Below are 15597 nucleotides of genomic sequence, written 5' to 3'. Positions count from 1 at the left end.
AGAAAATACATGCGGGGAGAAAATGACTGATCAATAATATATCCTTAAAGAGAATCTTTATCTTTTTGAACAATCAGGAAGCATAAAAATGCTGTGAAGTTTTAGCATGAATTAATATAAAATTCTACTTTACTATAGATGGTTTTTTTATGACAAATATAGAAAAGTTTTCTGTAAATATTCTGGCAAATATTCAAATATTCCCAAGGTGCTCGAATAGATAATTTATTTGGGAGATTGGAGGCTGCATTCTTATGGACGTCCATTCAGCTTATGAAATTTACCTCCACTGTGTCTAGAAGATAAAATGGTATATTTTAAACTATTACAAATGATATATTGTTGACTATAGGGGTGATTCACTACTGGACGGAATTGCAAAGCTGCATGCAAGCAGCTTTACAATTCTGTACTTGCTAATATGCAAATGCAGCAGGAGGTGTATGACACCCCAATCTCAGCATTGTGACTGAGGTTGCAGGCTGGGATAACCATCGCGAATATCGGTCGTGATGATGGACGGCTCCAGGCCGCTGGCCAGCTGAGTAGGCCTCAGCTTTCTCAGACTGGTCGGCTTGCGAGGTCAGGAAACTGTGTACATGGACACAGCCCCTGGCTTTTCCACTCCTGGTTCTGGGAATGCCAGCCGCTCCCGCCCCTCCCCTTAAATGCCAATCAGGCAAAGGCATAGAAGGGGATGTGTGCGATGACGCAGAACCTGTTCTGCATATTATTTATTTGTCTGTTCATACTCCACCAATAACTTATATTTATTACCAGTTAATTAAATAGCGCACACATATTCCATAGCGCTTTACAGAGAATATTTGGCGACTCACATCAGTCCCTACCCCAGTGGAGCTTACACTCTATGTTCCCTATTACATGCACACACACATACCCACTAGGGCAGTGGTTCCCAAACTTATTTGAATCACGGCGCCCTAGAGTATCGGCATTGTTTTCACGGCACCCCTAAGCCAAAAGTTTGTTACTGAGAAATTCTGAAAAAAATGTAGTGAAGTAAATTGTGCTTACCTGTCATCCTTTGGTTTGATTATATAGTGGTGGACAGGTTTGTGCTTCTGTTTGTTCACATATTTACATTGCATTGACAATAAAGAATTTGATTTGGTGCTGGACCACCAACCTGAGGCACCCCTGCAAGAGTCCTGAGGCACCCCATGGTGCCACTGCGCACAGTTTGGGAAACACTACACTAGGGTAAATTTCTGTTGGGAACCAATTAACCAGTATATTTTTGGAGTGTGAAAGGAAACTGGAGTACCCAGAGGAAACCCACGCAAGCACAGGGAGAATATATAAACTCCACACAATTAGGGCCGTGGTGAGAATCGAACCCACGACCTCAGTGCTGTGCAGTAGTAATGCTAACCATTACACCGTCTGTGCTGCCCTGTATATATATATATATATATATATATATACACTCTTGTTGATATTGCATGGTTTTGTGATGTAAAGCTTGAATGAAACCTTGCAACCAACAATATTAGGTGAAAAATTAAAAACCTATAATACAGATATCTTCTTTTTTTACTGTTGCTTCAGTCACACCAAACAACCCTTCTCTGCATGCTAGGGCCCGTGCGGCTCGGCCGTGCTCAGCATATTTTTCGATCAAAATGTGTCTTACTCAAATAATTAAAACACATAGAGGTAACAAAACTATATTGCTAGCATACACTGATCAATGGGGTGTCTAGCTTTTGTACATCTTCGTGTAAAAAGGGCTCCAATTTGAGGAACAGCTATATTTCCTTACACCTCGTTCCATTGTGCTTCATCTAGTGACTCTAGAAAACTGCGAGCTGTTTTTCACTGCATCTGCGATGCGAATAAGAAGCAACATTTAAAGACAGAATGTGGTACGCTACTCCTCTTGGAGCGTCTCAGTTGCATTGGGGATCATGTGGCGTATGCACTATAAATATTCATACGTTGCAGTAAATTGTTGTTTTTTGTTTATAATGGTTAATATAGGCCACTTTGTCTGAACTACAGGGACCAATGGTTAAAAAGGATTTATTGTATCTGTATCTGTGACAATTGACAGCCGCACAATACATTACAATACATTTACCAGGAAAAAAAGGATTAAAAAAAACCTGGTTCTCAGCCTGAAGTGCTGTCACACCAGTGAAAAAAAAAACTTTCAAAAATATAAAAAGGACACAATTGCTTGCCACAAGCGCCTGTTAATGAATGACCAGGGTATGAATTGACACAGAATTCCACAAATGGCCAGCAGGGGAAAATGTTTAGGATTATCTAATCAGTTAATGGCACTCTCCGTCATAGTCATTCTGTGGTGGGCATTTGTAGAAAGTTGTTGCATCAGCTTTTCTGAGTCTTATTTCTTGGAATTTGATTACAATTTATTTATTTAACTGTAACAGATTAAGAACCAAAAAAATATTTTATGATAAAGTGGTTTGGGAATTGCTTTATTCTGTTAAACCACATTTTAAAATATGTGTCTGTGTTTTATTTACTGGGTTTTGCACTTTAGGTATAATAGACAGGGGTCTTAGGGACTTTGGGCCTGATTCAGAGCCGGACGCTATTTGCGCTCGCTCGTTCAGAAAAAGAGGCCGGATATTTAAATAGAGCGCTCGCTCTTTGCGGCCTGTTGACGCCTCTATGTCTGAACGAGCGAACGAAACATGCGCTCGCTTTTTTTAAAAAAACGCCCCTACGTCATCTCCGCTATTTGTTAGATTAATCGAGTACATCGAAAGGCGTATGAACTGCTTGCAGTGCTTGTGGTTGGATTTTCCTACCGCAATCATGCGAGCAGTTCAGGCTAAAAGACAACCAAGTGACGTGGTCGATGATGCTGCTTTGTTAATTATGCACACCCTTAAAACGCCCGTTTTGACCATTTGGCACGCCTGCGTTCGGATCTCCACTTCCCGTTTTCAAGCACCTTCACCTGATACTACCCACAAACGACTCATTCTGTCACTCAAATTAGCAGGCATTCGCTATTTTGCGAGCACACAATTTCCGACCGCAATGATTGGTTCACGCATGCGTATTACAACCCATACGCATGTGCAGTTGTGCGAACATCGCTCGGAGCGGACGAGCGGCCGCTTACGAGCGGCTCTGCATCATGCCCTTTGTTCCATTTATTCTGGAACCACTGACATAATAAAGTTGTCTCTTTAAAGGTCCCAATCCTTTTGATTGCCCTCACCTACACAGCCAAAGCTTAGCTCCAGTACTTATAACAGCTGGGCTTGCAGTCTCTGAGACACGGGATGCTTGGGTTGTTTTTATGTGGCCCTTTTTCCTATATATTATTATCATCCTTTATTTCTATGGTGCAACAAGGGTTCCACAGCACCTTACAAAGTACATAAACAATTGAGCAGAACAAGAGAACAGTGACATACAGTACAAAACAAGGCAGGACAAGTACATGGTATATAAACATTGCTGCAAAAGAGGTCATAACCTTCAAATAAGAAGTACGGTGGAAGAAGTCAAGGGTTAGGTGCCGAAGGTAATAGTAAAGGAAGGAAAAGCACATGGGGGATGAGGGCCCTGCTCATGAGAGCTTACATTCTAAAGGGTAAGGGTACACAGACAGGGGTAACACAAATGGGGTAATGAGCACTGGACAGACTGTTAGGATGAGAGATGGATGGCTTTTATGACGTAGTGGGTCTTCATAGCCCATTTGAAGTTTTGCAGAGGGGTGGAGTCTGACAGGGATGGGGAGAGAATTCAAGAGGTAGGGAGCAGCACATGCAAATCTTGGAGGCGGTTGTGGGAAGAAATAATCAGTTGGCAAGAGAGGCGGCATTCATTAGCGGAGCAAAGAGAGCAAATGGGAGTGTCATGGGAGATAAGGTCGGAGATATAGTAAGTTTGCAGTTTCCTTATAGTGGAAATGAGCCTAGATTGTAATGCTATGGATATCTAAGATTTGGGATAAAATTTGGTCACATTTTAGCCTTTTACAGTATATATTTCTTTGTTAAGATTCCATCCAAACAAAACCTTGGTTGGCTCGCTCGTATATTTTTCAGTGAAAGGTGCGCGTGGCACTACTGTGATTAGGTCATTCCTCCCAATATCATAATCTTCAGGACCTTTCCACCTTTGGAGGTTTGCAGAATGTCAGCAGAAACTGGCAGCATTTATCAAAACTGGTGCAGAGACCCCATAGTAACCAGTCATAAGCAGTCATCTTTCTGAACTACCGCCGCCTATCCAGAGTGCCTTAGTCGCCAGTAACCTCTCATTATGCCTCTGCATCAACACTATCATGGGCATCAGAACAAGCTCAAACATTTGAAAGGAGCGGCGGACGTTCAGGGGCTGTGCTTTATAGCAATAGGCTGCACGGCCCCTGCACCACATGGAGGAGGAGGTGTAATGTGCGGTCTTTAAGGTGAAACACAGCACATTACACCTCCATGCGGTGCAGGGGCTGTGCAGCCTATTGCCATAAAGCACAGCCCTTGACCATCCGCGGCCGCGTCTCAGGTAAGAGAGAGGGAGGGAGGAGGGCACCGGAATGATTTTATGTTGCCCCCCCCAATATAAAATCCTTCCTACGCCCCTGCACACTTTGATATAACCATGACTCTTTTTCAGAGGCCTGATACAAATGCTGGGATGACTTTTCCCTTTGTACTAATTCCCATACTATTCTACTCTTTCAGCCAACAAATATGTTTATTGAAAGAGAAACATACCCATTTGAAACCATGTCTAAAAAAAATCCAATTTAGCAATATATTTTGTGACTAAAATGTATTACAAATAGCAAGAAAGAGTTGACCCTTATCTGTGAAAAAGCTTTTAGCCACAGACTGAGTAAATATTTTCATGGACAGCAGTAACAACAGTAACATCTGCTGGTTGTAAAACAAAATACATATACAGGACACAAATTATTATTGCACCAATGCATTTCCTGCTTCATCAACAACACATGCAAAACCACTTTGAAATAGACAAAAATAGGTTTTCTTTTACATTTTACCTCCTATTCCAGGGGCAGCCAAACGGTTTTCTTGGAGTGCCGTATTAAAAAAATACTTTGGGACGGAGGGCCATATAATATTTTGTTACAGTTAGCCTCTCAGCAATTAAGGAATGTTTTTTTCTTATTCACATGTAGCCCACTTGCTCTCCTGGCCACTGGCCAGTAGTCTCTCGGTGATCCCAAGAGCTATACACATTGGAACCTACACAAGATGGCGATTTACTGCATTGACTATGCCAAGATGGCCACCACCCATCTGCTAGAGAGTCATTAGCTCCATCTAGAAGTGGCTTGAGTTATGTGAAAAGGGGTGGAGCCAGATGAGAGTCGGGTCTGGGGGAAACTAAGGAGCAGAGCCTTTATAAGGGGATGGTTTTGTGCCAAACGGGGTTCCAAAGACAGAGGAGAGGAGGCAGAGCCAGGAGGCTGACTGGAAGCTTGCAGTCAGGCATGTCTGGACATGTGGCTGTTGGAATGTGACCGCTGAGGTGCTGCTGTCAATCCCTGCTGCAGCTAGAGAGCAAGCTGCCATAGGAGGCACGACACGAACTGGCAGTGTGGAGTTGACGCTGACCCCTTGGGAGATCCAGTATGGGGCATTTTGAAAGTAGTCCCTGAACCAAGAGGGAGGCTCCGGTTCTGGGTGAATGTCATTGAGGAAGGCGTGTACGAAAGAGGTGTTACACTAAGAAACACTAAAACTAATAAAACTTTCTTGAAATAAATGTATTTTGAATATTTTAAATTTCAGTTTTTATCATCCAACCTCATCTGCTCCCCCATTATTTTGGTATCTAACTTGGCGCAAGTTGTTGTGGCGGGTACCAAACATGTGCAATTCAATTTTACTCCTGTGCGGGGACAGCTGCTTCGAAAAAGTCCTATCACTAACACTTTTGCTGCTAATTACTAGCAGGTGCCCTGCCGGGGGAGACACAGGGCTGGAGGGTGTGTAGGGATCAGAATGGATTTCTCTTTGCATCGTTATCTCTGGTAATTAACGCCATGGCGTTAATTCGTGCAGCCAGACTCCAAAAACGAAATCATACTTGTGTATGGGAACAGCAGGTCACATCCGGACTGCAAGGTAAGCAGGAGTTTTCCATGACATCTCCTGCTTTACATTTATAATGAATGGGTCCATTACTTCATTCTTACAAAATTAGGTGAAAAATAATCTTTTCATCTACCTGAAGGAATGATGAATAGACCCCTTAGTCAGAAATGGCTAGCACAGTGACACTTTAAAAATATGTAAATCCCGCTTATATATGACCCATGAAATCTCCACAGTTCTATTAACTTAAGGAATGATGGCAGGTACATGTGTGCTCTCTGCACTGGAAATTATTACTGTACATTATAGGCCTTATTTATCCAGCTTTATGGTCCCATAAATCATGCGGAAATAGCATTTTCCACATGATTTACACTGAATTAAGTAGTGTTCCTATTTTTTAAGTGTCTAACACAGGAGATATCACAGATATCCACTGCGTTATACGCACAATCACAGCATAGAGCAGTCCCCATGTAATGTATAAGGCCATTGCAGTTGTGCAAGTTATCAAGTTTTGAAAACAAGAAGTTTCAGAGCATGACTTGGATAACTAACGCCATCTTCAGGTGCCACTAGCACGCTCTTTCCTTTGCAGAGAGCTTCCACAGTGAAGCTCTCTACCCTAGCACCGGCCCTGTGCTTATGTCTCATGCCTCACTAATGTCACTAGTCCTAAGGCAATTGTAAGCTTAATACTGCTTCACCCAACAAACCGACTATCCATATAGTGTACAGGTGATCAGTCTGATTCAACTTTTCTATATCTCTGTAAATGATTTTTCACATTGAATCATCTTGTATTTTGGCTAATGAGACAACTTAGTTTATTCAGCACAAAAAGTTTTAAATACTTTTTTTTCCACTTATAAGGGTCTATGTACTAATGATCGTTGTACTGCCACGATTATTATGTACCAAACTCACCGGGGTTTTTTTCAATTTTTAATAAAAAATATCCCGGCAGGTTATATCCCCGAGATTTAGGAGAAGTCTTTCACAGTAATAGACTTCCCTGGGGGAAGCTGACACTGCGCATGCGCACTGCGTCCGCTTCCGGGGCCGGCCAGGGGCTGCGGGGAAGAGATCGAAAGATCTCTCTCCTGCACCTGGAGCCCCCATGGGCTTACAGTAGTTTACACCATCTGAAGATAGTGTAAACTACAGGGGCTAAACTCTGAAAGCTTCGCTTTTTGGAGTTTAGTACATAGGGGTCAGATCTTTGTTCCTATTGACTATAATGGGGACTGCGATCTGCAGGAATTTCTATGAAATCTCCTGCATTGTGCTAGCAGTACATAGGAACATTACATACATTTATGCAGAAACTGCAGTTTCTGCATAATTTTATGCAAAAAACGTATTGATACAGGCCCCATAGAATGAATGTTATGCTGATGCTTTAGTAATACTGATATCATGACTTCTGTCATAATGTATGCTATGCACAATGTTTGTTGCGTACAACTATTGCAGGTATATTGTGCAATTGTGACAAGTTAATCTGGGTCATTTGCAGTAATATTGGGCTGAATCCCCAGACTGTTCCCCGCTAAAGGTCACAGAGTTTATGGACATTTATGATGTGTGACAGAGCGTCAGTCTAGCCTCCTCCTCAGTGCCTGCAGGCTGCCAGTCTGGCTAACATACCCTGCTGTGCTCTACCTGACAGCCTTTCCCTCTGCAGCCAGTACAGTTCCCCCACACTCCAGACAAGCGAGAGATGCAGGATGGTTAATGCGGTGAAAATCTCCGCCTGTGCCAGACACAACAACAAGCACCGGGCAGTCAGAGGGAGGGTGCTGCAGTCTCTGCAAATATAAGTCACTGCTTTATCTGACAGGCAGTACAAATCCCTGAGTCCTTTCTGCCCTTGTGAGAGACACTAGCTCTCTGCTCTAGTACATAAAGGCGTCTAAACATGCTACAGATTAGCATTACTTACAGAATTATTGACATTTAATTGAAAGTTCTTGTGATCAGAGTACAGACCTTCATTCAGAGTGCAATAAATGAAGAGATTGTAAACTCTAATGTTTATTTAGGAGGCTTTATGTCATTGTACTGATCTAATTCATTTTACATATTATGCTCACAACATTGGCAATGATTCCTGATTTTATCCCTGTTTTTTATTCGTTCATAATATTACACATAGGTCCAGAATACTTCCCTGGTTTCATTTGTAACCCCTGGGGCCGGTAGGTGGTAGAGGTGTTATGCTTTGCATGGCAGGATTCCACTCATGTTGGTATTTTCAGTATCTCCACCTTGGTCAGTCTTGCTGGGCTTGTCGCAGTTAACAGGTGTCTCACCCCACACAGCTCAGCAATGCAAATATGAAAGCGGGGGCCAATGTGGTGGGTTTATTGGGTCACAGATCAATAGGAGGTTAACATGATGGTGGTGCATTGGTTAATAATTGCACAATTCAATATAAATAATCTGTATCACCTATACCTTAGTTTTAATGTAAAGTGACTTAAGCAGGAACATAGCCAGAACTTTGTGGAGCCCATTGCAACAATTTGAAGGGGTCTTCCGCAATGCTTCAAGACAGCTGCATAACTAGGCATTTGAAGGCCCCACGGCAAAAGATTGTAAAGGCCCCTATGTACCACCCAATGGTGAAACCTGTATATGACACATGTAACTTTGACAAGGAAGATGCACCCCCCCCCCCTCAGCTCTGCGTCCCATAGCAGCTGCACCCCTTGCACCTACTGTATGGTAGTTACGCCCATGTTTCTAGAGAACACCTTTCTCCGATGTTAATTTTATGCCCTATAGTATTGTCCTAACTCATTTTATGCACTATACAGTAATAGGACTCTAGTTAATTTTATACCCCATAGTAGTGCCCTAGTTCGCATTATACCACATAGTACCACCAGTTCATATTATGCCTAGGGGTGTGCACCGGCCACTTTTCGTGTTTTGTGTTTTGGTTTTGGATCTGGATCTTTCTTCGTGTTTTGGATCTGGATTGGTTTTGCCAAAACCACCCTTCCGTGTTTTGGGTTCTGGGTTTTGTGTTTTGGATCTGTATTTTTTTTTAAAAAAGCATAAAAACAGCTAAAATCACAGAATTTGTAGGTTTTTCTGCTCCTATGCTATTATTAACCTCAATAACCTTAATTTCCACTCATTTCCAGTCTATTCTGAACACCTCACACCTCACAATAGTGTTTTTATGTCCAAAACGTTGCACCGAGGTAGCTGGATGACTATGCTAAGCGACACGAGTGGGCGGCACAAACACGTGACCCATCTAGGCGTGAAACTGCAGTGGCAGACAGGATGGCAGTTTGAAAAACTAGGCCCCAAACTGTACATAATGCAAAGAAAAAAAAGAGGTGCAAGATGGAATTGTCCTTGGGCCCTCCCACCCACCCTTATGTTGTATAAACAGGACATGCACACTTTAACAAACCAATCATTTCAGCGCCAGGGTCTGCCACACAACTGTGGCTGAAATGATTGGTTCGTTTGGGCCCCCACAAAACAAGCTGGCAATTAATGTGTCCCTGCACAAACTGGCTCTATGGAGGCAAGATGTCATCCTCATCCTCCTCATCCACCGATTCCTCACCCTCTTCAGTGTGTACATCCTCATCCTCACAAAGTATTAACTCGTCCCCACTTGAATCCACCACCACAGGTCCCTCTGTACCTTCTGGAGGCTGGTCTCCCTGGAAGAGCTGATAATTCATTTTGATGAACATCATCTTCTCCACATTCTGTGGAAGCAACCTCCTACGCCTTTCGCTGACAAGGTTCCCGGCTGCACTAAACACTCTTTCGGAGTACACACTGGAGGGGGGGCAACTCAGGTAAAATAGAGCCAGTTTGTACAGGGGCCTCCAAATTGCCTCTTTTTCCTGCCAGTACAGGTATGGACTGTCTGCCATGCCTACTTGGATGCTGTCACCGATGTAATCCTCCACCATTCTGTCAATGGTGACAGTATCATATGCAGTGACAGTAGACATGTCAGAAATTGTTGCCAGGTCCTTCAGTCCGGACCAGATGTCCAAACTTGGTCCTGCCTGCCCTGCATCACCGCCAGCGGGTTGCTTAGGATACCTAAGTTTTTTCCTGGCAGCCCCAGTTGCAGGAGAAAATGAAGAAGGAGCCGCTGACGTGTCACGTTCCGCTTCAGCTGACAGTGTGTTCACCAGCAGGTCTTTGCACCTCTGCAGGCTTGTGTCGGCCGGAAAGAGAGACACCACATAGGCTTTAAACCTAGGATCGAGCACGGTGGCCAAAACGTAGTGGTCTGATTTCAACAGATTGACCACCCTGGAATCCTGGCAAAGCGAATGAAGGGCTTCATCCACAAGTCCCACATGCCGAGCGGAATCGCTCCGTCTTAGCTCCTCCTTCACTTTCTCCAGCTGCTTCTGCAAAAGCCTGATGAGGGGAATGACCTGACTCAAGCTGGCAGTGTCTGAACTGACTTCACGTGTGGCAAGTTCGAAGGGCTGGAGAACCTTGCACAACACGGAAATCATTCTCCACTGCGCTTGAGTCAGGTGCATACCCCCTCCTTTGCCTATGTCATAGGTGGATGTATAGGCTTGTATGGCCTTTTGCTGCTCCTCCATCCTCTGAAGCATATAGAGGGTTGAGTTCCACCGCGTCACAACCTCTTGCTTCAGGTGATGGCGGGGCAGGTTCAAGAGTGTTTGCTGGCGCTCCAGTCTTCGGCACGCAGTCGCTGAATGGCGAAAGTGGCCAGAAATTTTTCGGGCCACCCAAAGCGTCTCCTGCACGCCCCTGTCGCTTTTCAGAAAATTCTGCACCACCAAGTTTATTGTGTGAGCAAAACATGGGACGTGCTGGAATTTGCCCAGATGTAATGCCCGCACAATATTGGTGGCGTTGTCAGATATCACAAATCCCCAGGAGAGTCTAAGTGGGGTAAGCCACTGGGCGATGATTTCCCTCAGTTTCTCTAAGAGGTTGTCGGCGGTGTGCCTCTTACTGAAACCGGTGATACACAGCGTAGCCTGCCTTGTAACGAGCTGGCATTTCTGAGATGCTGCTACTGGTGACGCTGCTGCTGTTGCTGCGTAAGGTGATACATCTACCCAGTGGGCTGTCACAGTCATATAGTCCTTAGTCTGCCCTGTTCCACTTGTCCACATGTCCGTGGTTAAGTGGACATTGTGTACAACGGCATTTTTCAGGACACTGAGGACACTTTTTCTGACGTTTCTGTACAGTCTCGGTATCGCCTGCCTAGTGAAGTGGAATCTAGACGGGATTTGGAACCGGGGACACACTACCTCCATCAATTGTCTAAATCCCACTGCACTAATGGCGGATACCGGACGCACGTCTAACACCAACATAGCAGTCAAGGCCTCAGTTATACGTTTTGCTTCAGGATGACTGCTGTCGTACTTCATCCTCCTCGCTAAGGACTGTTGGAGGGTCAATTGTTTAGTAAAAGTAGTGGTGTTCCTACTTCCTCTCTGGGATGATGAACGACTCCCAGCAGCAGCAACAGCAGCAGCGGCAGCAGTAGGCGTAGCAATGCAGGATCCTCCGGAGGAATCCCGGATAGGAGAGTCAGTCATGCCAGTGACATGGCCTGCAGGACTACTTCCGATCCTAACTAAGGAGGAAATTGACGAGGAGGGAGTTGACGGTGTGGTTTGCAGGCGCTTGGATACAACAGGACAACGGGATTTAGGTGTCCCTGGACTGCTTACGGTCTTAGCCAAAGTTTCTGAACTTGACAGTAACTTTTTATGAACGCGCTGCAGGTGCCGTATAAGGGAGGATGTTCCTAGGTGGTTGACGTCCCTACCCCTACTTATTTCACCTTTACATATGGTACATATGGCAAGACAGTTGTTGTCCGGATTTGGATAGAAATATTGCCAGACCAAAGAGGTGGAATGTTTGGTCTTCTGCCCAGGCATGACCGTGATGGGCTTTTTCATCCCACGGACAACAACTGTCTCCCCCGGAGCCTGATTTAAACAAACCACATCACCATCAGAATCCTCCTCGCCAACTTCCTCCTCAGCGCCAGCTACACCAGTATCCTCATCCTGTTGTACTTCAACAGTGACATCTTCAATTTGCATATCAGCAAGTGGACTGTGGGTGCTCCTTTCAGCACTTGCAGGGGGCGTGCAAATGGTGGAAAGAGCCACCTCTTCCCGTCCAGTGCTGGGAAGGTCAGGCATCGCAACCACCACCACACTTGGACTCTCCTTGGGGATTTGTGATATCTTCTTAGAAAGCACAGTTCTTCGCTGTGCTTTTGCCAGCTTAACTCTTTTGATTTTTTTAGTGGGAGGAGGGCTTCCATCGTCATGTGAAGCTGAACCACTAGTCATGAACATACTAGGGATCGACCTTAGCCGTTCCTTGCCACTCCGTGTCGTAAATGGCATATTGGCAAGTTTACGTTTCTCTTCAGCTGATTTAAATGTCTTTTTCAAGGTCATTTTCCTGAACTTTGCCATTTGGGATTGTATGTGCCCTCTACTATGACATTGGGCATCGGCCTTGGCAGACGACGTTGATGGCATGTTATCGTCTATGTCATGACTAGTGGCAGCAGCTTCAGCACTAGGAGGAAGTGGTTCTTGATCTTTCTCTATTTTATTTTTATCGGAGAAAGTTTGGTCCTCCATTTATGTTATATCGATTTGATATATACGTGCGGCTAAACACAGAAAATAATTTTTTTTGGGGTTTGGACTAGAGTGTACTTTGTGGGTTACAGCAACCTTTAACGGTCAAGCCAGCCGGCCCTTTACTTATGACACAGGCGCACGCTTGGCACTACTTTGTTGATGCACGTGCGGCTACTGCGCACACAATTCACAAACACAGAAAATAATTTTTTTTTGGTTTGGACTGGAGTGTACTTTCGGGGGTTACAGCACCCTTTAACGGTCAAGCCAGCCGGCCCTTTACTTATGACACAGGCGCACGCTTGGCACTACTTTGTTGATGCACGTGCGGCTACTGCGCACACAATTCACAAACACAGAAAATAATTTTTTTTTGGTTTGGACTGGAGTGTACTTTCGGGGGTTACAGCACCCTTAACGGTCAAGCCAGCCGGCCCTTTACTTATGACACAGGCGCACGCTTGGCACTACTTTGTTGATGCACGTGCGGCTACTGCGCACACAATTCACAAACACAGAAAATAATTTTTTTTTGGTTTGGACTGGAGTGTACTTTGGGGGTTACAGCACCCTTTAACGGTCAAGTCAGCCGGCCCTTTACTTATGACACAGGCGCACGCTTGGCACTACTTTGTTGATGCACGTGCGGCTACTGCGCACACAATTCACAAACACAGAAAATAATTTTTTTTTTGGTTTGGACTGGAGTGTACTTTCGGGGGTTACAGCACCCTTAACGGTCAAGCCAGCCGGCCCTTTACTTATGACACAGGCGCACGCTTGGCACTACTTTGTTGATGCACGTGCGGCTACTGCGCACACAATTCACAAACACAGAAAATAATTTTTTTTTTGGTTTGGACTGGAGTGTACTTTGGGGGTTACAGCACCCTTTAACGGTCAAGCCAGCCGGCCCTTTACTTATGACACAGGCGCACGCTTGGCACTACTTTGTTGATGCACGTGCGGCTACTGCGCACACAATTCACAAACACAGAAAATAATTTTTTTTTTGGTTTGGACTGGAGTGTACTTTCGGGGGTTACAGCACCCTTAACGGTCAAGCCAGCCGGCCCTTTACTTATGACACAGGCGCACGCTTGGCACTACTTTGTTGATGCACGTGCGGCTACTGCGCACACAATTCACAAACACAGAAAATAATTTTTTTTTGGTTTGGACTGGAGTGTACTTTCGGGGGTTACAGCACTTTTTAACGGTCAAGCCAGCCGGCCCTTTACTTATGACACAGGCGCACGCTTGGCACTACTTTGTTGATGCACGTGCGGCTACTGCGCACACAATTCACAAACACAGAAAATAATTTTTTTTTTGGTTTGGACTGGAGTGTACTTTCGGGGGTTACAGCACCCTTAACGGTCAAGCCAGCCGGCCCTTTACTTATGACACAGGCGCACGCTTGGCACTACTTTGTTGATGCACGTGCGGCTACTGCGCACACAATTCACAAACACAGAAAATAATTTTTTTTTGGTTTGGACTGGAGTGTACTTTCGGGGGTTACAGCACCCTTTAACGGTCAAGCCAGCCGGCCCTTTACTTATGACACAGGCGCACGCTTGGCACTACTTTGTTGATGCACGTGCGGCTACTGCGCACACAATTCACAAACACAGAAAATAATTTTTTTTGGGGTTTGGACTGGAGTGTACTTTGGGGGTTACAGCACCCTTTAACGGTCAAGCCAACCGGCCCTTTACTTATGACACAGGCGCACGCTTGGCACTACTTTGTTGATGCACGTGCGGCTACTGCGCACACAATTCACAAACACAGAAAATAATTTTTTTTTTGGTTTGGACTGGAGTGTACTTTCGGGGGTTACAGCACCCTTAACGGTCAAGCCAGCCGGCCCTTTACTTATGACACAGGCGCACGCTTGGCACTACTTTGTTGATGCACGTGCGGCTACTGCGCACACAATTCACAAACACAGAAAATAATTTTTTTTTTGGTTTGGACTGGAGTGTACTTTCGGGGGTTACAGCACCCTTAACGGTCAAGCCAGCCGGCCCTTTACTTATGACACAGGCGCACGCTTGGCACTACTTTGTTGATGCACGTGCGGCTACTGCGCACACAATTCACAAACACAGAAAATAATTTTTTTTTGGTTTGGACTGGAGTGTACTTTCGGGGGTTACAGCACCCTTAACGGTCAAGCCAGCCGGCCCTTTACTTATGACACAGGCGCACGCTTGGCACTACTTTGTTGATGCACGTGCGGCTACTGCGCACACAATTCACAAACACAGAAAATAATTTTTTTTTTGGTTTGGACTGGAGTGTACTTTCGGGGGTTACAGCACCCTTAACGGTCAAGCCAGTCGGCCCTTTACTTATGACACAGGTGCACGCTTGGCACTACTTTGTTGATGCACGTGCGGCTACTGCGCACACAATTCACAAACACAGAAAATAATTTTTTTTTTGGTTTGGACTGGAGTGTACTTTCGGGGGTTACAGCACCCTTAACGGTCAAGCCAGTCGGCCCTTTACTTATGACACAGGCGCACGCTTGGCACTACTTTGTTGATGCACGTGCGGCTACTGCGCACACAATTCACAAACACAGAAAATATATTATTTTTTTAGCACTTGGGGGGAGCACCCCTGATGGACAGAGCACCCCCTGGACAACACTACAGCACTCCTTTAGGACTGGGACACTGCACAGGACTTTGGAGTGGACACAGCCCCTATGGAGAACTGACTGCACAACACAGTCCAGCCAGCCCCTATGGACTTTGAAGTAGTGGACACAGCCCCTATTAACAACAGCAGCACAGCACAACACAGCCAGCCCCTATGGACTTTGAAGTAGTGGACAACAG

The sequence above is a fragment of the Taudactylus pleione genome, unplaced genomic scaffold, assembly GCF_031769625.1.
Source record: "Taudactylus pleione unplaced genomic scaffold, aTauple2 ptg000069l, whole genome shotgun sequence".
Taxonomy (NCBI): Eukaryota; Metazoa; Chordata; class Amphibia; order Anura; family Myobatrachidae; genus Taudactylus; species Taudactylus pleione.
Note: the sequence above shows the minus strand (reverse complement) of the source record.